At 47.4% G+C, this 27,908-nt stretch overlaps 1 long non-coding RNA gene across 4 annotated transcripts in view; it reads right to left on the bottom strand.

The window, feature by feature from the left end:
* LOC103692198 (uncharacterized) overlaps window positions 1-27,898 on the bottom strand; it is a 38,727-nt gene extending 10,829 nt beyond the window's left edge. Inside the window, exons 1-4 of one of the 4 annotated variants that reach the window (XR_015686932.1) lie at window positions 27,517-27,606; window positions 25,792-25,867; window positions 16,168-16,752; window positions 4,259-4,391 (exon numbers count right to left, since the gene is read on the bottom strand). This is a non-coding gene — a long non-coding RNA (uncharacterized LOC103692198). Of the gene's footprint in view, window positions 1-4,258; window positions 4,392-16,167; window positions 16,753-25,791; window positions 25,868-27,516 lie in introns of all 4 variants that reach the window. The other 3 variants (XR_015686930.1, XR_015686929.1, XR_015686931.1) reach the window with 3 other exon arrangements.
* Window positions 27,899-27,908: the final 10 nt, after the last annotated feature.

Raw genomic sequence — 27,908 nt, 5'->3', positions numbered from 1 at the left:
GAACCACCATATTGTCATGGGCAATGCTGTCCTATCACTAAGACATTTCTTCAATTAACCATGCTCACCCTGGCTATGAGGCATCAGTCAGTGGCTTCAACACAAAGCCTAGGATGAAGGGTTTTGTTTGTGTGGGGTCTGGAGTGTGTGCTTCAAAAGTAACTCCATGAAGAGTCCAGACAAAGCAGTACAGTGCTTGGACTATCCCAGGGGGGCTATCATGTGTCATTTTGTGGCACAAAGATGGTCTTGCCCAGAAGAGATCTCGGTGGGCACACAGCACTCTCCACCTGCCATCAGAGTTATCTCTTCTTTAACAAGATTGGGTGGGTTCAAACAGCTGTGATCGGTTCATGCACAGATGCTCAGGGCAGCATCACTGACAGGCCACCCATGCATCCCATTGGGTGAGTAACAGATAAAATGGGAGCAATATACACAATGGAATGCAATTCGTATTTTTAAAAGGAAGGATTGTCACTCGTGGTACATGCATGAACTTTGAAAGCATCATACCAAGAGACAAACTAGTCAAAAGAAGGCAAGTGGGACATGATTCCACGTATGTGAGTTACCTAGAGTGACCTGGTTCAGAGAGATGGGGACCAGGAAAGTAGTTGTCAGGGGCTAGAGGCTGTAGAAATAGGGGTTCTTTAACAGATAGGAAATCTCCAACTTGCACGTTGAGAAAGCTCTGGAGAGTAGATGTACAGCTCAATGAATGAGCCCTGTGATACTTTGCTACACATGAAATGGGTAAAGTGGGGACTAGTGAGAAAGCTCAAGAGGTAAAGGCATCTGCTGCCAAGGCAAGCAACTGAGCTCAATTTCCAGACCCCATATGGTAGGCGGAGAGAGCCAATTCCTCTGACCGCCATACATGCTGCATGGTATTCTTGTGCCTATAAGTACGCGCGCACGTGCTCTCGTGTGTGTGTGTGTGTGTGTGTGTGTGTGTGTGTGTGCGCGCGCATGCATTCACACGTATATACACACACACACATGCACACACAGAGAGAGACAGAGACAGAGAGACAGAGAGACAGAGAGACAGAGAGATAGAGAGAAAGAGTTCCATTTTGAAAGCTTTTCCAAATCTTGATTTTTCTCTTTCGTCTCTTCAGATCTTTCTGCTTAGCAGCAGTGGGGCATGTGTGCACATGTATACACTCATGTGCACTCCTTGGGGCCTGAGAGCAGCAGGCAGGGCTGCTATGACACTCTGAATAGCCATGGACTACCAGATAAAATGCCCTTGATCTGACAGGTGCACTTCCAACCGTCAGACCGAATCACTCGACAATCCAACAGCCTCCAGCTGATGGATTTGCAGAAGTACTCAAAGATAATTGGCATTTTAATGGGAAAGTGCCATGTTCCCACGTGTCAGAATAGCAATAAGATACCCCAAGGGCCATTAACACAGCTCATGGGTAATGAAAGCTGCTCACCCATCAGTCCTGGGATCAGAACCCATCCCACGCTTGAAGCAGAGCTTCTGAGGGTGCCTGGTCCTTGCCAGCCACTAAATTGCAGATCTCATGATCAAATGATGCTTCCCATCCACACGCATGTGCCAGAGGCACTGAAGAGAGTTGCACTTCTGCCTGTCATTGCCTTTTTCCCCCCCCACCTTGGTGGGGCTCAGGTGATTGAGAGCCACAAGAACAGAAGGAACAATTGTTGATAAACTCCCAGAGCCCACAATTCAACAGGCATTTAATCCTGTGCATCTACCCTGTATGGAATAGTTGTGGACATCTGGCATGGTGTGCCTGGGACCCCTTGGCCACATTTCAGCCACCCTTCACCCCTTACTAAGCATCTGGTGTCTATGTAATTGTGTGACTGATCCTTTCTGATGCTTAATGAGTTTGTTATGCATCCAAGTGTGACCTCACTCTGTCTTGGCAACTGATTCTCGCCCTCATCACAGGGATGGGAAGTGGAGGCTGGGAGGGAAAGTGGCTTGCTGAGGTTACTCAGAAATGAGAAGTCAAGTGGGTGACTACTTACATCCCAGCTCAAGGCTTTCCCCCACCGCCCTGTGATGATGGTAGACACCAGGATAGACTTGCCTGGGTTTAGGGAAGCATTATTTACCAGTGCTTCTGTAGGCACTGAAGCATACCTTGGGTGGTGGGACATTTGACATCTGGGTGCTGGGCATAAGAGTGAAGGAAACAGGCATGTAAGTCTCTGGAGTGAATAGGAAGGTCTACCCTTACCTGCATGGCTACATTCAATGGCCAATGACACATGTAGAATATGGGAGAGGTTTAGACTCTTGTTATCTCCCACCTGATGCCCTTCTCCTGCCCTTTGGACATCAGGTCTCTGACCTTCAGATGCCGGCTTAGCCACATTGGGCATTCACTCATACTGAGACCTTCAGATCTGGGCTAAGCCATAATATGCTACCGGCCTCTGGTGTCAGCTTGCAGAAGTCTGTGGTAGGCTTTCCTTCTCAAACTGTATAATCAAGGATGCCAGTCTCTTGACTAAATTCCTCTCATGTGTTTGTTTATCTTCTCAGTTTTCTTTTTCTTTCTTTCTAATGAATTCCCGACTATCTATCTATCTATCTATCATCTATCTATCTATCTATCTATCTATCTATCTAACGAATTCCTGACCAAAATGGCTATTTTTTATGCACTCCCTAAACACTAGTGATGTCTTACATTTCTGTACCTCTCATGGAAGTATAATATCCATTAAGAGGTGAAATTTGTCCCCAAAATAGATCTTTTAAAAATTGTGTACAAGTGCCTGCGAGTGTGTGTTTGCTTGTGCGTGATATGCTGAGGGTTACAGTTGATGCTTTTCAGTTACTAAGATTTTCAAAAGGTTCGGGAATTTTTGATTTTCGTTTCTACCAAAGGACCTGTCTGCCGCCATTTTAGTCAGGATGTGACTCTGAGGTAAAGGTCAAAGACTGATAGGAGATCTCAGGTGGAGGTGGGTGGAAGTGCCCCGTGGGGCTCACCTTCAGTGACAAGTTGGAAGAGCTAGGCTTATAGTAGGAAATGGATGGATCCTTTAGCCAGGGCCCTGAGTCAACTGTGTAATGAAGGGACCATATAGAACTGTAGGTATGATGTAGGAAGACCAGCAAGGGATGGAGAGATCATGACAGGAAAAAGCCAGAGGTGTTAGCTCCTGTAGATTCAAAGGAAACATGAGCAAAAGGTTTGGCCCTTAATGGTTTTCCTGGAGACACATATCCAGCCTGGTGAGTGCTCATAAAGCCATGGGAAACACCAGAGCTCAACTCTTACCATCTCCTTTCTTCGTGGTGCCTCTACCATTCATCCCAACCCACACACAAAGGTCAATGGAGCCCCCAGGTGTGCAGTGCATGGGGACAGCCTCCCTGGGCAAAGAGCATGGTCACGTGTAAAGAACAGTTTGGAATAGGAACAAGAAAATCATTTGGCTCATCAGGCTAACAAATTGGGGTTGTATGCAACGCTGTCTTAAGACTAACTGGTGTCCTGAGAGACCACTGTTGGGGAAAATGCTTGCTCTCCGTTTGTGTTGTGTTAAGTGAAGAGAGTCTCGGCTTTCTTACGTCCTTCACTTGCAGTTTAGAGAGAATAATTAGCTGGTTAGAAGGTGAATGGTGACAGAACAATTTAGCCCAACCTGGTCACAGCAATCATCCTTGTGTTTAATCCGGCTATAGTACCATGGAGGTCTTTGTAAGAAATCCTTGCCTGCTGGGAGAAGCACCATGATTCTCCAACATTGCCAGAAGCTAGGTGCACATGGCACAGTCTGGGATATGATATTAGTAAGGCTGTAACTGGCCCTAAAAAATGTCCAAATTTGGCTTTGTTAGCTATAATTGATATTTTATCATACCAGTTGTACATTCTTGTTACTGTACAGTTTCCAGCCTTAAGGGGGAAAACAAAAGCTGTATATAGTTAACCTCAAAAATAACTGCTGAGATCCAAGCATAAGGCAAAGAGCTATTTGGTCCTAATAGGCAGGAACCGGGGCTCATTAAGTCATTGGCTTTCCCAGCCTCCTTCCCGCCCACACTAGCCTGTATATGCAGAAGGTGGAATGACAGATCACTCAGGGGTCCCTGAAGTCATCTAGGGGACAGTGGGTTCCTTCACTTCTCCCAGAATGGGAGGATGGTACTTCATCCTCACAGCCACACAGCGAGAACTTCAAAAGCTCTCCATGGGATTGCTCACACAAGGGGATAACTCAGAAAGAGAAAGTGGTGTTGTCCTCTTCTTACCAATGAGAGTTTCAATTTGGGACACCTCGCCACTGACCATCCCTTCCTCAGGGAAGGTCTCCACAGCCAAGGACATGGGGCAGCCTGGGGTCAGGGTTGTCTGTCTCTTGAGCTTCCCTCCCTGCAAACAGCACTGTAAAGGAACAGCTGTGTTACTCTGTGCACCTGTGAGACACTGGGCGAGGCTCTGCTGGGAATTTATTATCTTCGGTGGCATTGGTGGAGGACCTCTCGTGGCATGCAGCTGGGCCTGCTGCTTTGACGGGAAGGTGCAAGGCAGGCTCAGCTGGTAGTATCGATCACTTTGTCTGCAGTTGCCTTCCCAGGTTGGCTATCCCAAGAGAGATTTTTTTATGTGGCAGCTCAGGGACCCTTGAGAGCACAATGGCCCTGCAAGGGCTTTGAAGAATTCACCACAGAAGTCCCAGAATGTCCCTTCTGACACTCATTCTGTCAGCTAAGCTTTAAGGAGAAGAGAAGGCACTCCCTCCCCCTCCAGGGAAAGTGCAGTGGACTCTTCATCAGTCTTTATCCATCCCTGCGGCATTGGACGAATATCTGGGCAGAATGTATGTTTAAGGTCAAGGGAAGCCCTCTCTCAGGAACTCCGGCATTACTTAGTTATCTGCCCCAGGAGAGGGCAGGTTGGCTGGAAGCCCAGATGAAGGCATTGCCAGAGAACTCAGGAGAACCTCAGAAACGGCATCATCAATTGAGGTGCAGCAGTCTCTTCTTCCGCAGCCTGCCTCTCAAACCAAAAGCACTAAGGAGGAAGTCCAGGAGTTGGAGAGAAAGAAGCTGGAGGACAGACCACAGCCCTTTCCAGGTGTGCTTCCAGGGCTATGAGATGAAATTAAATTGGGATGCAGGTTTGACAGCTTAAACTTGCCTAGATTGAGCTTTTGAAGTTAGAAAGTGAAGGGTTTTTCTGGACTCTCAGTAAAGGGGATCAGACAAGTCTAGGGAGACGGCTTAGTGGATAAAGTGCTTTCTCTGACTGAATTCAATCCCCAGAAGGTATTAGGGGTGCATATCTCTAAGCTCAGTTGGAGAAGCAGAGACAGGAGGCTCCCTGGGGCTTGCTGACCAGCCAATCTAGCCAAAAAAAGAAAGCTCTATGTTTAGTGAGAGACCCTGTCTCAAAAAAATATGGCAGAAAAGCAATTAAGGAACAACACTTGACTTCCACTTGCCAACCTCCACACACATATGCACACATACACTGCACATATATCCTGACACATGTACACAAGCACAAGTGTATGTTCCTTTCAACACCCTGTGCACACATGTATATACTGCCCCCCCAAACAGACTCTGTCTGTGTCTGTCTGTCTGTCTGTCTGTCTGTCTGTCTGTCTGTCTGTCTCTCTCTCTCTCTCTCTCTCACACACACACACACAGAGGTGGGATTGAACACGGAGCAGCTACATTAGAGAAGGTCCAACAGTTTGTGTCTTTCTTGACTTCAGAGTGTGTGGCCCAGGAAAGAGTGGCCCAACACACTCATTGATGGAGTTTGCCAAGAGACAGGCTTGTAAGGTTTGGAGATTAAAGATGCTAATGTCTGAAGTACATTACTTATGCTTCTTCAGAATGATCACTATGCCCCTCCTCCCTCTTTGCCCCTTTTCCCTCGCTCTGCAGTACAGGCAGCAGCACAGGTGTTGGGGAAGCATAACTTTCCCTACCTCCAGAAGTTCACTAGCTAATAGCCTAAGAATTGAACTGACAGAAGGCGGGCTGGGCGGGTGGATTGACACATGGGTTTTATTATTCATGTGCATGAGCATTTATAGACAGGCAGTGACACTCTAAGGAGCATTTCGGGGAGAACTTTTATTCCCTTTTAACAAGGAATGAATGCTTTGGGGCTGAGGGATGATACATTGTGAGAAAAGAGGTATAAAACAGAGAGAGTGGGATAAGGGATGTATTAGATCTGTTTGTGGGACTCATCTTGGCTTGGACCCCTCATCTTTTCACTCTGCTCTTTTTGTATGTGTGCATTTGAGATCTGTCACAGAAAGGAATGTGGCCTTCAGGCTGCACTCTGGTGTCATCAATCCCCCTATGTTTAAGACACTGCTGAGGGTAATGTCCAAGTCACAGTAGGACCTGCTCTCCCTGTTTGAGGCTCCAAAGGCATGTTCCTTCCCTTAAGGCACAGGGTACTGGGTGTTAATAGTGTCAGTCAAGGATCAGTTGGGGTCCTGAGCAAGGAATTGACATTTTCAGTGTGGGTACCTGGGTACCTCTGCAGGGCAGAGGACAAATGCAGAATCACCGTGGTGGGCATTCAGAAGCCCAGAGCTGGCACTGAGAGCTATGCTTGAAGGAACACTTAGAAGACAGGGACACTTGTGGAGGTGACTGTGACTTGGATGGGTACTGTCAATTTAGGGCCATTCCAGGAGAGGAAGTAGATAAGTTGACAGAGCCCAGATCATTGAGGATGAAGTCTCCTGACCACTGAGAAGGAAGGGGAACAGGAAGAAGGGGGTCTGAGGAAATAGTGGGAAGCACTAGCATTATGGAGGGAGTGATAGTCTAGATGATCGATTGCCACCAAATCAGCATGTGGTGAGTTCAGATGTGGGGCTGAGCGTCTCCAGGTGTTTCGGCACCTGTTTCTCACAGGTGTGTCTGTGAGCTCTACTAATACTGCCCCGCTCACAGGTGATAGCATCACCAAGAAACAACCTGCAACAGTGACCTGTCCAGGACCATGTAGCTGGGAAGACGCACGAGAGCATCTAAAGCACATGGGTAGGCTCCGAGGCCTGGCCCTTGACCCTGTGAGGCAGACCTCCAGTCCTCAGAGAAACAGAGTCCTAGGCCTTGGTTATTAGCACAGGCCCAGCACTCCTGGACTTCTTACGCCAGCTCTGAAGAGGATTGGAGGCAATTGCTTCTTGTTCACTCCTCAGAATCCCGGGGATGAGGGAGGGATGATCAGGCTCTGAGGAACAGTAGTAAATGAGCAGACGGGCCAAAGTAGAGGAAAACACTTTTGAAAATGTAATTATCAAATGACAAATGAACACAGCTCAAAGTTTTAGTTAATTAATTTTTAAAAAAATCAATTTTTTACTTTAAAATATTAATTTGTGTGTGTGTGTGTGTGTGTGTGTGTGTGTGTGTGTGTGTGTGTGTAAAGGTCACAAGACTACTTGCAAAGTCTCCCACTATGTGGGTTCCAGGGATCAAACTCAATCACAGGGACCTTTATTCACTGATCATTTCATTAATTCACCAAAACATGGCCTGCAAATGAATAGTGAGAAATACCAAAATGGACTTGCTAGTGAATGTATAAGTAAGCAGAAGTCATCATAAAAATTGCCACTTGACAGAAGGTTCAGATTGGCTGAACATCTCTGGCCCTCTTTCCATTTACCTACAAGCAAGATATAGATGTGCAAAATATCTTCCCCTCCCCCTGCCAGGAAGGGCAAGGGGTCGGCACCGAAGATGACCTCAGATGTCATTCACAGAGGAAGGCTCCAGAGGCAGCCACCAGCCAACATGCTCACTGGCCCTTAAATCTATGTGTGTATATGCATGTGCATGTTTGTGTACATGCAGGCACTGCCGTATGTGTCCCTGCATGTGGAGGTCAGAAGGTAACCTCAACCTTCCTTTTTTGTTCTGAGGATCAAACTCAGGTCCTCATGCCTTTACAAGAAGCACTTTCCCATCTGAGCTCTCTCCCTAGTCCTCCTTTATTAATCTTCTTAAAATCTTTGTCTCCTGGAGAGCGGGGGCCCTTGACTCTTGTCATGTCACTCTCTAAAACGTTCCCACCCTTTCTGAGGTATTGCTGAATCAACCCTTGGGGTCTATGTATTTCTAGGCTGCTTCCCCAGGTCCATGAGAGCTAAGCCAGGCTATGAATGCAGGCCAGGCTGCTGTTAATATGCTTCCATGGGTTTCTGCCCTTTGCTACAAGTGACTGGGTCAGTAAGAACTTGGACAAGGTAGTAAGAGCGTTTTTCTTCCTCTACGGAGGCAGCACACTGTAGGATGATGTCACAGGTGAGGCAGGTACAGGATAGAAGGAGGCCTGTCATTGGAGGAGAAGAAAGGATGGGCAGGAGAGAAGTTTGAAGGAAGAGGAGGAGACTAAGGGGAGAGGAGGAGAAGGAGAGAGGGAGAGAGGGGAGAAGCCATGGCAGGTGATGTTAAGATTCTGTTCTGTGTATTTACAGGTTGTTATTAATGTTCTCAAGGGATGGATAGTACCGGGCTTTGTATGTTTAAGTGGGCAATTATATCTTACCAATTGGATCTAAGATTATTGTGTTGTGTGTTCTTTTATGTGAGGGTTTGAGTGTAAGAAAGTGTGTGGCTGGGCTGTGTTTCTGCCAAGATATCTAGCAGATATCTTGGGGCACCGCAGTGAGGACCCAGCGGGGTAAAAGACCATCATTACTTTTTTATTTTTATATTATTACAACAACAGCACACCCTTTTCTACAGAGGCCTTCTTCGCTGTACACACTCTTTGTAGTGTTATCACTCCCCCCTTAACACAATTTTGAGATAGTTCACAGAACAGTGGCAAGGACAGCCCACCATGGATAGAGACCCCTCCCCAACACTGTGTCTCAGTGTTCCCCTGAAAGGCATCCCCCTGTATCAAAGGTTCTGGCCAATCTCAGCAGTTAAGCTGACAGTCATATAAGGGCTTATCACCCTTCCGCAGTGGGAAGTTGGTGACATCTGGTAGCTAAAGGAAATAGAGGTCTTCCTGGCTCTCTGTGGACACAGCCCACTGTGACCTTTTTCTCTCCAACTTCCCCTCCCTTAGACTTTCCCTTCTAAGAACAACCTTTGGTAGGGATGTGAGCATGCTGTACATGCTCATGCACATGCTGTCCTCACACACAGATACACACATGCACACACAGACATACGTGTGCACACAGATATATACATGCACTCACACACAGATACACACACACAGAGATATACCCAAATGCACAGATACATAGACATACACATGCTCACACAGATACACACACACACACACACACACACACATGCCACAAAGATACACAGACACACACATGTTCACACAGATACACACACAGGCACAGATACACAGACACACACACAGGCTTACACAGATACGCAGACACACATGCACTTCTCTTCTTGGATGATAAACCTTGATAACTAATCCATCACTAAAGAAAAAGACCCTTACTTCCTCTTTTTCTCCTGAACATCATGAGAAAAACAGCAAGAGGATGGGGAAAGTTCATTTTAGTCTATTCTTTAAGGCAGCAAAGAAAATGAAAAGACACACAAAAGAATTGAACTTGTCTGTTAAGTTAAATCTTAAGTCCAATTAACTGACTAAAATTAAAATTCTATACCTAAACTCTCGCTCTCTTGAAGTCTGTGCTCAATGTCACCTTCTTGACGAGCTGTGTCCTCCCCGCCTGCCTTGTCTCACTGAGTCCACCCGCCATCCCTCACAAGCTCTCCCTGGGTTTGCCCATTTCTTTGACTTGGAGCACACAGATGACTTACTGAGTCCCTTATCCATTAACTCTTTGGAGTCAGAGTCTTTTGTCTCTCTTGCTCAACATCTTATGCTCGGGGCACCTACAACAATGTCTATCACATCAAAGATGCTCAGGGAAAGAGTCTCTGGGTGGACAGATGAATAAAATCTCCAGAACCATGACTAGTCTTCTACACTTGGTTCTCCAGCGGAACTTCTGGGGGTCCCACATCCATTGTCTGACCTCTGAGGGGACCTTCCATCTTCTCCTTCTTTTTAACATCTCGTTTGGTCTCTCGCTTTGAAGGCTGCCTAAATTTAGGGAGCAGGAGATAGACACGGAAAGTTCCAGAGCTCTGATGAAAGAATCAAAATGCTGGAAGTTCCTTTCTCTGAGCGCTAAGTGGGTTGGTGATCAAATGTTCCCAGATGAGGAGGTCGGGTTTCATAGGACCCAAGGCCTGTACATTGCTGTGAAGAGAAACAGATTTTATGGGGGAAACATTCCCAGAAAAGTAGGTATGAATGTGTTAGCCAGAATGAGAAATCATACCAAGTCTTTCACTAGAGCATGGGGACTCCAAGAGGCCTTTCCTTCAGCATCTCTTTAGACAGTTTGCCAGGGGCTCACACAGATGTGCCGGTTCATTATAACCAGGCCCTTCCCATTGGTCCCGAGGACCATAGCTCTGTACTATCAGAGAGCTAGTTAGAAATGCAGACACTTGGGCTGGAGAGATGGCTCAGTGGTTACGAGCACTGACTACTCTTCCAGAGGTCCTGAGTTCAATTCCCAGCAACCACATGGTGGCTCACAACCATCTATAATGGGATCTGATGCCCTCTTCTGGTGCGTCTGAAGACAGCTACAGTGTACTTATATATAATAAATAAATAAATCTTAAAAAAAAAAAGAAATGGGGCTGGGGATTTAGCTCAGTGGTAGAGCGCTTACCTAGGAAGCGCAAGGCCCTGGGTTCGGTCCCCAGCTCCGAAAAAAGAACCAAAAAAAAAAAAAAAAAAAAGAAATGCAGACACTTGAGTGCCACTCTAAACCCATTAAGCCAGTGATTCTCAGCCTTCCTAATACTCCCTCAACCCTTTAAAACAGTTTCTAGTGTTATGATATTCTTTAACCATAAAATTATTAATGTTGCTATTTCATAACTGTAATTTTGCTACTGTTATGACTCGTAGTGTAAATATCTGATATACAGGATATTTGACACAGGACCCCCAAAAGACAGCTCGACCCACAGGTTGAGAACCGCAGCACTGTCTTTGCAGTGAGGTCCTATGGCCTTAACTCTTAGACACAGCATGATTCCGACCCAGCACCCCGTGGAGCCACACCAACACCTACCTAGTATGTGATTCCAGCCCCCCAAAGCCAAGAGCTCTGCAGCTAGCTTCCTTCCCATGTGGGCGAGTCTGCCTCCTCTCCCCAATGGCATAATAAGTATCTCTAATGATTGGGTATCTCTAATGCTACAGGGTGTCAATTTGCCGAGCCCTGGCCGGAGCTCTGAGAAAACCTGGGAGACATGAGATGCCCTAGTGCCGATGTCAGAGCCAGGAAAGAGACGTGAGCAGTCTGTATTGGCTGACTGAAGCAATCAGGGAGGCAGGAGGTGGACGAAGCCACCTGTGCCCGCCCACGGCTCCTCAGACTTACACATTTTGCATGTTCGCCTAAGGACTGTGTGCAATGGCCGGGGCCTCCTGCCAGTCCCACTCCCCTTGAATCTCTCAGCTGAAAACTAACGACAGCTCTGGGAGTGGCCCATGTCCTGCACTGGCTCAGGAGTTTCCCAGTGGAATTGAGCTCTCACAGTAGTAACTTTCATGAGAGAACATCTAGTGGCTTGTCCTTCAATCCCCACCGTAAGTAGTTTCTGGAGTCCTTTCCAAATAACCATTAGAGCACACTCTGCATCTGAGGCTGTGCCACTAGGGAACACCGCCTTGGTCTAGATGGAGAAAAGGTGGCAGCTGATATCCCAAGCTGCCTTTCCTACCAGGAACTGTAGCAACCTCTGCCAAACCGAGCTGGTCACCAATTTGTCTCTGAGTAGACCAGAAGTTCAGAACAGTGACTTGGACCACTTGCTGTCTGAACCCTGGCTTAGTCCTGCTGCAGAGCTGACAAGGGTTTTCCTAAGCTCAGTGGCTGGAGGCAATAGGGTGGAAGAGGGCACACTATTGACAACCCCAGTTAAGAACCTCAGGGCTGGAATTTGCTACCTACTGAGTAAGGACAAACAAAACCGAGGCTCTCCACGATCCACCTGCAAGAAAGAACAAAACCCCCGTCTCCACTTCACCCCTCTTGACAGCTGCCGTGCCTGGCTTCCCTCCCTTATCTAAAAATCCATTTGCCACCACTGTCTCTGCAAGATGGATTGTCTGTTGACTGTTAGCCTGGGTCCATACGCATATGCCGGTTCTTTAAAAAGGAAGAACGGTAGAAAGAAAGAGAGAAAGAAAGAAAGAAGAAAGAAGCCACAAATACCCTGTTTTGGGGATTGCAGAGTGCCCTCTTGTGGCCAGAAATGTGTCCGTGCTGGCTCCCTTCCAAATTATCTTATCTGGAAAGATCTGGATGGGATTGGAGAAGAGGGGCTACAGGAACCTTCTAGAGAATCTGTCTTGTTTTTGTTTGTTTGGTTTTTTTACAACATAAGTAAAGTTCAGCATGGTTTTACAAGGCTGCTTCTTGCAGCACATTTGTGAGCACATCTGAAAAAGCTTTCTCCTGTATCTTGTGTGTATATGTCTATATTTGTGTGTAAACACATGTTTCCATATGAATGTGTGTATATGTGTTTGTGTCTTCCAAAGTCAGCCCCTCGAAAAATGCCGACGAAGCAGTCTCTGGGAGGGTCCTTGAACTACACCAGCCCTCAGGAAGAAGGCAGAGGGCAGGCAATTATCAGGGAGTTAATAGACGCAGTGGGCTGTTGCTAAGCACAGAGAAAGAGGCAGTGGGGTATTTCGGTGTCTTAATGGTCCTGGTTACCTGGAGTCACCCATTACTTAGCAGGGTGGTCTCTGAAGAGAAGCAGCCCAGGGTCTAAATTTCCCATGCTGTCTTCACTCCTCAGGGAAGAGAAGTGGCAGCAAGTACCAATCCCCCTCTGCTAGGGAGTGTGGAGAGAGTTGGCAGGTGCACTCACATATCAGGTGTGTACAAACAGTAGAGAATGCTTCTGGAGCTGTTCAGGCTAGAAGGAGGAAAGACTGGCTGTGTTGCTGAGCCTTCAGGCTATGCAGAAAGCTCTGAGGTTGCTACAGTGTATCTATAACAAGAGAAACCTGGAATGCTGGCAGAGAGCAATTCAGGAGAGAGCGAAGATGAAAGGCCTGTTGGGGGTTCTCTCTCTGCGTGTATTAGTTTTCAAATATGTCTTCAATGAGCAGAGTAATCTCTCCCAAGTTCTGGGGAGGGTGACAGGCAACTGGCTCCTGTCCCCGTGCTGGAGCCCCATGTGTATAGACATAGACATGTGTGCTCTGTATTTGTTTGTAGAGTGACTGTGTTAGGATGGAATGAAAGAGATTTCAAAAGGCAAGGGGAAAGAGAGAGGTCAAGATAAGAAAGCACTATAGAGGGAAGTAGAAAGTGCAGAATGTTGGGGGACAGCAGAAGGCTCCTGGAGCTCAAGAAGAAAATTCCTCGAGTCAGACAGGAGGGAATAATTCTGAAGGTTGCCAAGGGGTTTGTTCTAGAAGCCGAAGAACAAACAATCATAATTTCCTAGGCCAGTAAAGTATTCTCTAGGAAGTGCCCCAGAGTCCCACACTCTTTTCCTTGACTGGTATTTTATAATGTCCCTTCACTAACAGGAAATGAAATCTCCTTTAAAAACAGAAAGTGCCTACTCATGAGTTTTAAAAATAGATGTAACAGTCCAACTCCAGGATGAAGGAACTGAAGAAGTGCTATTTATGGCCCTGTATACAGAGGCTCGGATGCCTGGAGGGACATCAGGAAAGGGTCAGGTTCTTATCCGTCCCAGTGAAAACAAATGGCTACAACTGTACAACACACACAGCCCAGTTCCACTGCACCTCACGTACTTGAAGAGTAACTGTAAGGGAGCAGCTGTAAGTGTGACAAGTGACACACTTGACGACATATCATGATATTTTAATCCCTTTCAAACAGCTTTTAGTAAAAACTGGGCACGGTGGCGCGCACACACACACACACACACACACACACACACACACACACACACACACCCCTGTAATCCCAGTATTTAAGTAGAAGTAGAAAAATTGTGAGTTCAAGGCCAGCCTGGGCTACATAGCAACTTCCAGAACAACCTAGGCACCATAGTGGGACCCTATGTCCCATACACAAAACACACAAACAAAACTAAATGCATGTGTCCCCTTGGCTTACACAGTAGGTATACTTCTAGAAGTTTCCATACATACTAAAACTGTTGAAGAAACATTCTTTGCCTGTGTGTAGGAGAGAAGAGGAGATGGGGCACAGGAGACAGCTAGTGTCTGATCCATGGTGTCTGAACCCCCTTCTCTCCCCACAGGCTGAGGCCTCAGTCATCTGAATGCTTGCCTGGGCTGGCCACACAGTCTGTCTCCTTCCTGGGTGGCTCAGATAACTGTGTACATTCTCTGCCACTGCCACAAAGTACTTGACAGAATTCCGCATCAGAGGAGGAAAGGTTTGTTTTGGCTCAGTGTGAGAAGCTGCATCCCTGCTCAGCTGGCCCATTATTCTGGAGGACATAGTGGCATCGCATATCATGGCAGGGGAGATGTGGCAGGGAGAGCTTCTCTCCTGGTGGCCAGGTAACAAAGGAGAGCAAAGAAGGGGCCAGAATTCCATTATCCCCTTCCAAGCCATACCGGACACCAGCAGCCACCTTCCTCCCACCAGGCCCTACCTCTTCTCCATCCAAGTGCCTGACGAAAGCGTCACAGGTTTAGAACCAGGTCTTAAGCACAGGGGCCTTTGAAGATCCAAAGTACAACGGCCCCACAACGGGCAGGTCAGCGCTGGCTGTGGCAGGCAGCTTCAGTTCTAGCTTCCTGCAAGGCGGCTAGAATGCTGCCACAGCATGGCCACTGGCATCCCCAGAGTGAGCCTCTCAAGAGATTAGAGGCACACAGAACTATTATTTTCCTAATTATTTATTTGTTTGTGTGCATGTGTGAGTGTAGGAGCCGCTGCATACATGTGTTTGCCTGTGCCCACAGAAGCCGGAAGAAGGCCTCAGGGTTTCTCTTTCTTTTTCTCCTTTTGTTTTGAGGAGGGGTCTCTAGGCTGGAAGTCAGCCAACCCAAGGAGTCTATCTCCATTGTCCTTAGAGCTGGAGTTACAGATGGATGCAGGATACTGTCTTCTTACGTGGGTCCTGCAATCTGAACCCCCGCCCTCCTCCTGTTTGTACAGGAAGTACTCCTAACCACTGAACCATCTGACAGAACCATTCTTCATTGCTCAGCTTCATCTCTCTACCAAATGTTTTCCCTTAGATGAGAGCCTCCATGACTGTTTATGACCAGGTAAGGAGGTTAGGCCTGCGGTTTGAAGGAAGGGGTATCAATATATACTGACAATCATATTACAAGCATCATATATACATGTACAATCATATATTACAAACATCGTGTCCCAGAGAACCCAAAATTGAGTTTTCCACTCCATGAAATCTGCTCAGAAACCACAACTCGGGCGCGTCTGGGGAGACAGTGGATAAAGTTGTGTTTGCTGCACAAGTATGGAAACCGAAGGCCAGAAACCTCATCTCCCCAAATGACCAAGGCATGGCATTGTATGTCTGTGATCTCAGAGCTGAGAGCCTGGGGGATGGAGAAAGACAGAAACTGGGGGCTCCATAGGCTAAAACAGCAAGCAAGCCCCAGGTTCAAGAAGAGACTCGGTCTCAAAAAATAAGGTGGAGAGTGATAGAAGACACCTAGAATTGACCTCTAACACACATATGTGCACACATCAGGGACACACACACACACACACACACACACACACACACACATGCTGAGCTGTGCAATGAAATTCGGTATCTGGCACAACGTCACGTACCACGTCTTCCTGACCTCCTGTACGCCCATCCCTGCTTTATCAGATGCCAGGAATGCTTCTCCATCATTGTGAAAGCACAAAGTACAACCACTTTCCAACAGTCCCCTCTTTGTGAGCATGGTTATAATGGTAATTGAAAGTGGAAATTTGGGACTGGAGAGCTAACAACTGGAGCCAGGCACAGGGACTCCCTAGCAGGTCCGGGAGTATCTCCCAGGCACTTTTAAGTTGTACAGTTATCCTCCACTCCTTATGCCCTGGCCCTGAACCACCCTCCTCTGGCTCACCACACAGGCTGAGCTCCCTCTAGCTTAGTACCTTTGTTCCAGCTGTAGGCGTGTAGAACAGTCTTCTCTCCCTGTACCCTGGTTTCTTTATCCCTTTCTCACCGTGACCTCCTTCATTCCAAGGTGTCAGATCCCTTTGGAGAGCAGCTTGCTTGATTAGGGCAATTGGTGCAGTTTACCTCCAGGTTTGTGTGATTGCTCTGTTTTCAGCTTCCTCAGCACCACCGTAAGCTCAGTGATGGACGAGAAGGGGAAGAAGGGAGGAAGGAAAGGAGGGAGGGGGGAGGGAAGAAGAGTTTTGCATCAGCCCCACAGTGGGGCAGCCTTAGGTACCACAGACAAGTTCGGTCTTCCCAGAGTGAGCAGCTTCGTGGTGGCAGGAAGGAGTGGGAAGGCCCAGTCCCTATGAAAACATTGGTGAAGATATATATCTGGCAGTGCCTGCGCATGCATAAAGAGGCGTATTAGCTCCCTGGTTCGAAGTGGAGAGCCACAGCTGCTAATAGTGGTGTTGCTAGGCTGTTCTGCCGGGCGTGATTTTCTGTTTCAATTACGCTGGTGTCCGTGATTTAGCAGCCAGGCTGGCAGAGAGTCACTCCTGAGAGGTTGGTCGTAACTGCCAATAGGAAAAAGACGGCCTGAGCTTCCCACCTCAATCTCTCCCTCTCCCGCCCTCCCTCCTCTTCATTACCTCGCTCTTTCAGCTCACTTTCTCTTCCCACTCCTCCCGATTCCCACTCCAACTCCAGCTCTCATATCTACTCCATCTTCTCTTGTCCATTCGGACATTCCGGTTTATGCCCTGGCCCAAGCCTCACTGTGGGTGAACTGGGATTTGGAGAATTGCAATGACTCTCCTTGATTGTCAACTTGACCACATCTATACTGACTAAAAACTCAAGTCGCCGGGCACACTGAGAGGGATTTTTAGTTAATTGGACCATTTGAAGCAAGAAGACCCACCCTAAATATAGGCCATATCTTCCTGTGACAACCTATATAAGGGACAGGGAAAAAAAACTTTCTAGCCTTTTGTCAGGCCACATTCTTCAGGATTCACTTCATGGACTGAATAACTACTAGATTCTTAGACTTTCCATTGAGAACAGCCATTGTTGGACCAGCTGAACCACAGCCTGTTAGTCACTGTAATAAATCATATATATATATATATATGTATATATATGTATATATGCATAGATGTCTATGTACATACATGGTAGATAGATGCATAGATACATAATTACATACATGATAGATAGCAGATAGATGCCTAGATGCCTAGATAACTACATGATAGATAGATAGATGATAGATAGATAGATAGATAGATAGATAGATAGATAGATAGATAGATAGATTTATTCTTTCAGTTATGTTCCTCTAGAGGGATTTGTGGAAGAACTGGGAAACCCCTGGACATTCACTATTAGTCCAGAGTGGGATTCGTTAGTACATTTTATCTCTGTGACAAAGAGCCAATGGAAAATCAACTTAAAGGGGAAAAGGCTTGTTGGGTCCTGGATTCAGAGGCTTTTGTCTATAGCCCCTTAGCTCTGCTGCTTCTGATTGGCATGGTGAGACAGGACATCATGTGGGTACATGCACTTGGGCCGGGTGCCTCATTCAGGGTACGAAGATGACAAAGAGAGGGAGACAGGCAGGGTTCAGGAACAGACAGATGTTTAAGAGACATGCCCCAGTGACCTGCTTCCTCCAGGGAGGTGCCCTCTCTGCAAATGATATTATCAATGGGCCCATCCATTGATGGGGTTAGTGCCTTCACAGTCCAATCAATATTGCTACCATTTGGGATCGAAGGCTTTAAGCCATGCTCCTCAGTGGGACACTTCACAGCAAAGCCACACAGTAAACTGGAACGGTCTACAGACATAAAAAATGTTGTCATCGCCATTACTCTACAGAGAGCAATCGTAGCACCAGACAGTGTTTAGGCTTCCTGCCAGGGGGTCCCAGCACAGTTTCATTGCAGCCTCTCAGCAGCCTGGTGCCTGCTCTTGTCATAAGTGCCCCCACTTTACAGCTGAGTGCAGCCGAGACTGGGAGAGAGTTGGCATCAGTGAAGCATGGGCTTGGCCTGGATCCACCTGATGACCCAACTGGAGTTACGTAACCGGTTCTGCTGTACCCAGCAGCCATGTCTGATGCTTCATCCCCCTTCCCCCACAGCACCCTCTTCCCCCACTGCAGTTCCCATCACCACTCTGCCTATGCCTGAAGGCTTTGGGGTGAATTACAAGATGTGAAGGGAAGAGTGAAGAAGAGAATGGTGATCTAACCCCTGGAGAAGCCGTCAGGGAAGCGGGAAGAGATGGTCTTCACTCCACCACCTTACTCTGGGTACCTCAGAGGAGCTATGAGATCTGTCTGGCATCTCCTACCTGGTGGGCTGGAGAAGTTCCACAACTAACTTCCCAGCATCAAACTGTCACGTGCAGGAAAGGAGACTTAGCAATAACAAGCCCTTGCTTTCGAGGCCTCCAGGCTTAGTGTTCATCCTTGACTCATGGGCCGAGCATTCTGAGTCTAGTGCCAGCTTCCAGGACTCGAGGGGCAGGCACGGTGACAGCAGGAGTGATGGGTATGTACATCCTCTGCCCTCTGAACTCCACAGTAGGTAACGCCCTTGAATTGATAGGCTGGCTCTGTCCCCCAACTTCCTCTTACGCCCCACTGCCTATGGCACACCTTTCCAGCCCCTGGTTGAAAGGCCCAGAGTCACTTTGTTTCCAGGACCCCTCAGTAGCGCACCCTACCCCCAGTCCCTGTGTCCTTGCCGTTCATTCTAAACCTTCATTTGTGCCGTTCCCAGCACCATGCACCAGGACTCCTTCATTACCCCTAACCCTCTGTCCCTCTCTTGCACGTGAGGGTACATGGCCCATATGTAGGCTCATTTAATCCCACAATACCTTTGATAGTAGCTATTAGTCATCCCATTTATAGATATGAAACTGAGGCTCTAGACAGTGAAGGGGTACTGCTAGCTCTCGGGCTAACCTGTGAATTAGAAAGCGGTGCCGTATCTGTAGAATGCATTCCAAAATGTACCCATTCTCCCTCCACACACACCATGAGTGGATGAGTTATCAAGACAGAATGGCACATGCTTCCTGGCTCTGGGGAGGAAGCCCCACAGGGCAGAGCAGGTGGGTTTTCAGCCCTTACCTTCTAAGCCAGGTATCGAAGAGAAGAGACCCCCTATGCAAGCATGCATGGTCTCGGATGTAAGGAGTTGGCCCCTCAGAGTCAGTACAGGACACACCCAGATATCAGATTCTCAGCCAAAAGGAGAATTGTTACTCTGGAGCGGCAAGCCAAGTTTGGGGGTGGGGCATTGCTGCCTCTGGATTGGGCAAAGGCAGACAGCAAGCAGCAGCAGGTGTTTTTTGCAGGAGTGGGTTTTTAAAGAAGAAAAGGGGGTTTCTGTGCTAGGAAGAGTTGGTAAATCCTAATTGGGTGTATTAGCCAAATAATGAATTTGATTGTTGGGTCTTAGGGATGTCAGTGGCCAAATAAGGGAATGGACCTTGAGGACCACAGCACTTTAGGAAAGGAATCTAATGGTTAGGAAGGGAGAAAGAAGGGTAAAGGGCAAAACCTGTCAGCGCCATGTTTGCTGTGCTCGGGTCTGTTCAAGAACTCTTCATTCCCACCCTTTTTTAAATTTTATTATTGGCTTGCAGGTATTGGGTAAGTGGGCATCATTCTCTCTGGCTGCTTCCTGCTGATATTGGGATGCCATTGTTAGGAACCCAAGGGGACTACATTGTTGGTCAGGTCTGGGAAGAGCAGGCAGTGTCAGTTACTGTCCAGGCTCTGAGAGACCATCTGGGGCTGTGGGACGGTGTTGGGCAGTTAATGAGGCTGGATCGTCTGGGGCTAGCCGCTTCAGGGATGTCTAGGATGCAGTCTGTGAGGGAACATCTGAGCTGGCGAGTTGCTGGAGTACTTTGTAGTTGATTTGAGATCAGTTAGGACACACTAGGGAGGGACAAAGGACTGTAAGGTTAAGGAGTTTGGGGGGAAATATATCTTGGATGTACATTTGAAGCTTTTAGGCTCATGATCTTGGTAGTTGGGTGAGGGAAGTTCCAAGACCAAATAAAGAGGGAGAGGACCAGGGACACGGGGAGAGATCCCACCCTCAGGAGTAAACAGATGGGGAAACATTGGCTGTAGTTGACAGGAGTACTTCTCTAGAGTCCGTTCAAACTGTGAAAGGTGGATTCAAGTTGATTTCTTGAAGCTTATAAGAATTTTTTTAAGTTTATAAGAGATAAAGGTTTTAGATATATTAGCATTAGATAAGTTCCTGCCTTAAGTCACAAAAATCTAGTAGCGATAGGGTTGGGAACTGGACCCAATCCTTTCCTTTGTCATGTCTGTGGTGGTTTGAATATGCTTGACTCATGGTGAGTGGCACTATTAGGAGGTGTGGTCTTTTTGGAATAGGTTTAGCCTTGTTGGAGGAACTGTGTCACTGTGTAGGTGGGCTTGGAGGTCTCCTAGTGCTAAAGTTTCGCCCAGTTCAGAAGACAGCCTCCTTCTGGCTGAGTGCAGAAGACAGTCTCCTTCTGGCTGAGTGCAGAAGACAGTCTCCTTCTGCCTGCCTTCAGACCAAGATGTAGATCTCTCAGCTCCTTCTCAAGCACCATTTCTGCCTCCATGCAGCCATGCTTCTGACCTTGAGGATAATGGACTGAACCTCTGAAACTGTAAGCCAGCCTCAATTAAATGTTGTCCTTTGTAAACATTGCCTTGGTCATGGTGTCTCTTCACAGCAACCAAGACACAATCCCTTCCCCCTCCCACCCTGTCTCACCACTGCTTACCCTTCCCTCCTTCCTCTCCCCTCCCCTCCCTTCCCTCCTTCAATGCTGTATTGTGTTACTAGATAAAGGATGTGTCCGTGACATTGCTTATTTAGGTGTCTGTGCATGGGTGTTTATGAATGTGTATTCTTTGTACATCATGCTGTGCCTGTTCTTTCAGTAATTGTGTATGGGATGAATGGATGAGAGAATGAGCTGTTTCCTCAAATGCATTATAAGCACGACAAGCAGGGGCTTCAGTCGACATTAGTGGACGCTTCTGTGTTCCTATGTATTTTAGTGACTCAGTAAAGATACCTTGTCAGTGCTGAGGGTGGTTTTATGCTCTGACTGCTGCCAGAGTTTGTCACAGGGTTGCATTGAGACATTTCCATGGAGCCTGACTGAAGAGAAACACTTCTCAAGAGAAAGGAAAGGGCATCCATCCCTAGCTGAGGGAGATCTTGGTGAAAGGGACATGCTGGATTTTAAGACAGTCTGGAAATCAGCTCTGACCGTCAGAAGTGTGTTCTAAAGAGACCAGCTAAAAGTCATCCCAGCCTGAGACCTAGCTCCACCAGACCTCTGTTTATAGAGAAGAACTGGAAGCCATCCACATGAACCGAAGGCACCACAGGTCCCTGGGAGTACAAGGACAGGAGCAACTATCCCTGTCCTTCGACTTAAAAGGCCTGTCAGAGGCGTCCTATAACTAAACCTGCCCGCAGCATGCAGCTGGAGTTCCAGCTCTGTGAACGTGCGGGCATGGAGGGAGTGAAGGGGGAGCAAAGGATGACCTGCTTTACAAACCAGCATTCTCCTCTCCACTTCCATCGAGACCTCAGCTGCAGCGGGCAGACTGGCCACAGCTCATAGAGGTGCCTGCTTTCAAAACACTTTATAAGCTTCAAGTCTGTCTCACAACACTGTAAGCTCAGTGCATTTTACATGAAAGCCTCGACTTCTCTCAACTATAGAAAAATCGACCTTAAGCCAAGATGATGTCACATACCCTCATACCCAGAATCTGAGGAGGTGAACCAAGTTGCGTGTTCAGAAAGGGCTTTCCCCTCGCTGGTACTGTGGAGTAAGACCTGCTAGTTCCAGTCACCAGACACACCAGCTCCCTCCACCACTATGAAGAGAAAGGATAGGCTCCCTCTCCCCCCCCTTCCCCTCCCTATCCCTTTCTATCTCCCCTCCTCCACTGTGACTGTCTGCCTGTCGATTTTATTATCCTAGTTACTTTCTTCTTAACAAGGCATGTAACTTCTCAACCTGATTAGAAGATTAGCCCATTATTAACGTAAAAGCAAACCCAATCCAGTCTATACTAGTTTAATCAGGAAATGGGACTGTACAAGGACATGAAAATGCCTGTGAGAACTCAGAAGAGAACATAGGTGTGGTCCTCTGAAGGGACCAGAGTGGCAATTAGAATGTCTCCATTAGTTTTCCTCTCTGCTCCTCACTCCTTCAATGCTTCTCCCACCCCATCTGTTTCCCTCTCTACCCTCCCAACCCTCTTCCCCTTTCTCCTCCCCCCATTTCCTCTTTCTTCTCCCTCTCTTACCCTCTCTTCTTTCTTCCCCCTTCATAAAAAACAAAACAAAACAAAAAACAAAACACCCCACTCATCTACCAAGAGCACAAGTGAAAGATCTAGACATCCCAAGAGAGTAACCCTCTCCCTTAGTCCCATTTCATGGTTCTGCCTCACAGCACATTTTAGTGAGTGAGTGAGTGAGTGAATGAGTGAGTGAGTGAGTGAGTGAGTTAGTTAGAGACAGGGTTTCTCTGTGTAGCCCTAGGTGTCCTAGAACTTGCTCTGTAGACCAGGGTAGCCCCAAACTCAAGAGATCTACCTGCCTCTGCCTCCCAAGTGCTGAGATTAAAGGTGTAGGCCGCAGCTAAGACTGTCACCCCACCGATCACCAGGTTGATTAGGCTGCTCTGGCTACCTAGGAGGGTATCCCCTTCCACCCTCACTGCTCCACTCTATATGCGTGCCTCCCAAAAGCTGCTCCCTTGGTCAACTGCATACTCAGTCAAAGAGAAAGATCTTCCACAAATAGAGGAGGACTGGTCTTCCATCAAGGATATACTAGTAGCTGTGCTCCCCTGCTACAACCTCTAAATCTCAAGACTTTTATTAGGAGACCCTTGAAATCTACTCACTTCTAGTTATGAGAGGGAACCACACATCAACATGTTGCTGGACTAAGCAGTGCCATAGTCTGAATTTGAAATGTTCCCTCATAAGCTCATGTTTTGAAAGCTGTGGAACCTTCAGGACATGGAACCTTGCTGGTAGAGGCAGGTCAGTGGGAATAGGCATTTGATGACTCTGGCCTGGGCCCTAGTACTGGCCACTTTTTCACTATGAACAAGCCCCGCCCACTCCAGCACGATGGACTGAGACCCACTGAAACCATGAGCTAAAATAAATCTATCCTCCAAGCAGATGTTTCCGTCCTGTATTGTGGACAGAGGAACTTGAAAATAGCTATTGTGGACGTGTTCAAATGAGCAAACCCTTTAAGAGTGCCCAGGATGGGTGACACTGAAGCAGGGACAGAAGCCACCACTGTACCCTTCATCCAAGCCAGCTCCTTTAATGCACATGGACCAAGGGTGTTCTGAGAAGTTGGCACAGGGAATGGTACTATGAACAGGCCATGAAAAATTCATTAAATGCCCGCCTCTCTGTGAGGAAGCATGCCAAACTTCATTCATATGCATCATTAATTCAGTCCCCGGCTGGACTCTGGCTCAATGCTTGCAGTCTTTGAGCTTGGATGAGCAGTCAGACCACGGTCCTCTGCAGGTGATCTATGCTGATGCTGCCTTTGCTCTGGCAGAGCCTCCTTTCAAAGTTATTGCCAGTTAACAGATTCTCCATAGTCCTAACTACCCCTCGGAGGACATTTGGGGCCCCAGATTCATAGTTAGCACCTTTTCCTGCTTAATTACAGCGGTATGGAGAGCTCCACACCCCTCTGTTTGCTTTGCCTGTTGAGTTACTTGCTCAAAGCCAGGGCCACCTTCTTGGCTCTAGGAAAAGCTGGAGAGGGAAACCTTTCATCACAGAGCAGAAGTTGTCTACCTCAGGGAGAGATGTTTAGGAGGAACAGGAGGGAGAACACCAGGTGGGGGGTGTGGACTCTTGTCTCTCCAGGCTGTAGAAGGAACTCTTTTATTCCTACAGCGAAACTAGTTCCTATCTTTAAGTTATTACTATGCACCTGCCATTCTTTTTTATGGTGACCATCTCTAAGAGACCACACCTCCTGTGGCCCTGCTATTTGTGCATGGACCCTTCCCACAGTGAACCAGATCCAACCTTTGTTTCCGACTAGTAGACATCTGCAGAAAGGACAGCATGTGACCCCGAGGTTAGTAAAAGACATTGTGGCTCCAGCCTCAGCCCCTTGGTTAGCTTGCTCTGGGGGAAGCCAGCTACCATGTTGGAAGGACACTCAAGCAGCCTCCTAGAAAAACCCATGTGGATAGAAATGGAGACCAGCGTAGCTAGCTGCTAATCAGGATGTGCTGGCTGCCTCAGTGGTGGGTGTTCCAGCCCATCAATTCCCAAGAGACCTCACTCTAGTTTTTGTGCCCGAGCAGAGATGAGCTGTCTCCACTGTGCTTCAGTGGGCTTATCCACACACCTTAGAACACAGTGTCTTAGTGAGGGTTTCTATTGCTTTAAAAAAACACCATGACCTGAAAGCAAATTGGAGAGGAAAGGGTTTACTGGGCTTATAGTGTCATGATGTAGTCCATCACTGAAGGAAGCTAGGGCAGGAAGCTGGAGGCAGGAGCCCATACAGTGGTCATAAAGAAGTGCTGCTTACCAGCTTGCTCTGCCTACTTTTTATAGAACCTAGGACCATTAGCCTAGGGTTGGTACCACCCACAGTGGACTGAGTTCTCTCTCATCAATCCCTAATTAAGAAAATGCCCTACAGTGGGATCTTATGGAGACATTTTCTCAACTTGGTTTCTTAAACCTCTTTTTAGATAACTGTAATTGAATGTCGTTGACAAAGACTCGCCAGAACATGCAGTAAATGAGCATTGGTGATTTAAGATGTGTTTGGAGAACTCTGTCATTCAGCAGTAGCTCACTGGCTCCCTCTGTTGTACTTTTTGTTTTTGTCTTAACGGTCACAACAGGCTATCAGGTGGATGCTAACAGCCTTCTTCATTTTACAGGCGAGGAAACTGAGGCTCAGGTTTTCCTCTTGCCACCTCCACATAGCAAATCCTAGATCAATGGAGACTCAACTGTGCTTGGTCCTCACCCTTCCGATAGCAATGGACCTATAGTTCCCCATATAAGAGCGTCTTCTTCCCCTCTCTGTGGGGTAGGTATCTTAGGTTTCTATTGGCATGATAATTACCATAACCAAAAGCAACTTGTGGAGCAAAGTTAACATATTTCATCTTCCAGCGTCTAGTCTATCCTTGAGGGAAGCCAGACGAAGAGTGAAAGCAGACACTGTAGAAGGACGCTGCTTACTGGCTCTCTCAGCCTGCTTTCTTATTCCACCCAGGACCACTCCAGGTGGGCTGGGCCCTCCCACCGTCATCATTAAAAAGGTTCTCTCCCTAAAGGACCTTAGTTTGTGTCAAGTTGACAAACAAGTACCTGGCAGTGAGCTAGAGATGTCATAGCTGTAATTCTACAGTATCCTCTGCAACTGTGGGGCCTGCATGCACCCCGACCTTGGGGAAGATCGCCTTGAATCATGCTTTACACGCTCTTACGCATTGTCCAGCAAGGAAGCCTCTCAGCTGCCCATATGGACACCTACCTTACAGCCACTGTCCTTTCCTTGTTAGACTCCCCAACGATGACTCCCAGTGACCTGTCTCCATTCACATCATTGTCTAGTGGTCAATTCATAGAATGGACCCGAGGCCAAAACAGAGAAAAAAAATGAAGGGTCAGCAGGTAACACCACTTGCCACCAGGCCTGAGGACCCAGGTTCTGTTCCTGGGACCCGCGTGGTAGAATGGAAGCCCCGACTCACAAAGTTGCCCTAGAGCCTGGCCCAGCTGAGCAGTTTTTCAGGCAAATTCTTGAACATCCACACAACAGACCTAAACCCTGCTAGGGCCGTGTGGGTCCTCGGCAGCAGCCATACAGAAGCCCAGTTTCTAGCGGACTTTTGCAAGGCAGGGAGAGTAGAGGTAGATAATTGGAGAGATAGCTGGGTTTAACTTGATGGCACGCTGTATAGAGTATTAAAACATCATGAATAATTTCATGTGTAATTTCTGTGTTTTATGTACCAATGAGGAGTTTTAATTAATAAGATTTAGGGATTATCTGTCTTTAAGGGTTAACCACATATCTGAGCTCTCCTTTCTTGTAAATCTTTGAGGATTCGTTAATTAAGTGGGGCAAGAGAATACTACCGGATGTTGGCTATGCTTTCAAGTTTGCCATCACGTCACCGGTTTATGCTGAAATGGGCTTCATGCCTTCAGACCAAAGCGATAAAGTAAGTCTGGAGCCTGCCCCTCATTGTGTCAGCCAGGGGTCCCCGCACACCTGGAGGTTGTGAGCTGCTGCAGCCGAAGCCCCAGAGAGCAGCGACAGCAGGTGCTATGTAGATTCACAGGAGTGGAAGTGCCCGGGTTCAATTCTTTCCCCCTCATTTGATCTCTTAAAAACACCAGCCTAGATATGAAGGGAGGGGCCTGGTCTTATTATAGCTCGTTCTGCCATGTTTGGTTGATATCCCTGGGAGGCCTGCTCTTCTCTGAAGGAAATGGAGAAAGAATGGATCTGGGGAGAAGGGGAGGAGGGACTAGGAGAAGAGGAGGAAGGAGAAACCGCAGTCAAGAGGTAATACATGAGAGAAGAATAAATTAGGAAAAAAAAATATCAGTGACTTTATCAGTCCCCATGGGCTGGACCAGGGAGCCAGAGACTCTGGGGAAAATCCACCTGGATCTGGAGAAGCCCAAGCTTTTATCCGTCCCCACAGAGCCTAGAGGTCCATGGCCCCTGGGCTTTGCCTTCCTAAACCAGGAGCAGTCTGGCTTCTAGCAGACAGGACCCCCTCAGCCTGTCTTTTTCTTTGCCAGTGGCCTCCGGTTCACACCTGCCTCTTCTTTTACCTCCAGAGCTAGTCTGGGATGCCTTTGCCTTTGCATCAGAGAGGAACGAATAAGCAGAGAGCAAAGTAGCAACTGAGAAATGTATCTGCCTAATAGAACCTTCTAGTAAGTTCTCTTCTCCACTACCACCATCCATCCACAGGCTGCCTGGGTAGGGTGAGGGGTGAGTGTGTTTTATAGCCATGTATACCTGAAGAAATTCAGCACACAAAAGTCTTCACAGACCAACAATACACATTAGGTATTAAAAGCGCAACACATCCTAGAACCAAGAAACCAATTTTAACCCAGTATTTTTCCAAAAGCAGCATTCGCATCTTTTAAAACCACCTATAAGCACCTGATAGAGCACCCACGTTCTACAAAACAGTTTGGAATCACCATCCAAAATACGCAAATTATTGCCTACCTTAGAATTTTTTTTTCTTTCTGGAGACCGATTCATGGTGGAGATCTTGCATTTGTGAAATAAGCCAGACAAGGCCACTGTCCTTTGCCTGCCAACCTCTTCAGATGGCTGAAGAGTTAAATGAGCGTAGGAGTGTTGGGTGGAGCATACAACAGTACAGAAGTACAGATGTTGCTTATTACTGCTTGGAAACTCTCAGTTGCAGTCTTGTTTATAAGCATTGCTCAGAGGGGAGCGTCTAACATCTGCGGCAGGTGGGTGCCAGGCGTTAAGATTCAAGACCTGCCAGATGTGTCAGTTAGGACACCGGAGGAAAGGGGGAGTCAGACGCAGATGGGGCAGTGAAGCATTCCAGTGCGGTATTAAGGCCAATCTCAAAAGCGCTCTGGATC

This window comes from Rattus norvegicus, chromosome 4, assembly GCF_021556685.1.
Source record: "Rattus norvegicus strain SHRSP/BbbUtx chromosome 4, alternate assembly SHRSP_T2T, whole genome shotgun sequence".
NCBI classification, from domain to species: domain Eukaryota; kingdom Metazoa; phylum Chordata; class Mammalia; order Rodentia; family Muridae; genus Rattus; species Rattus norvegicus.
Note: the sequence above shows the minus strand (reverse complement) of the source record. Positions and strands in the feature narration are given on the sequence as shown.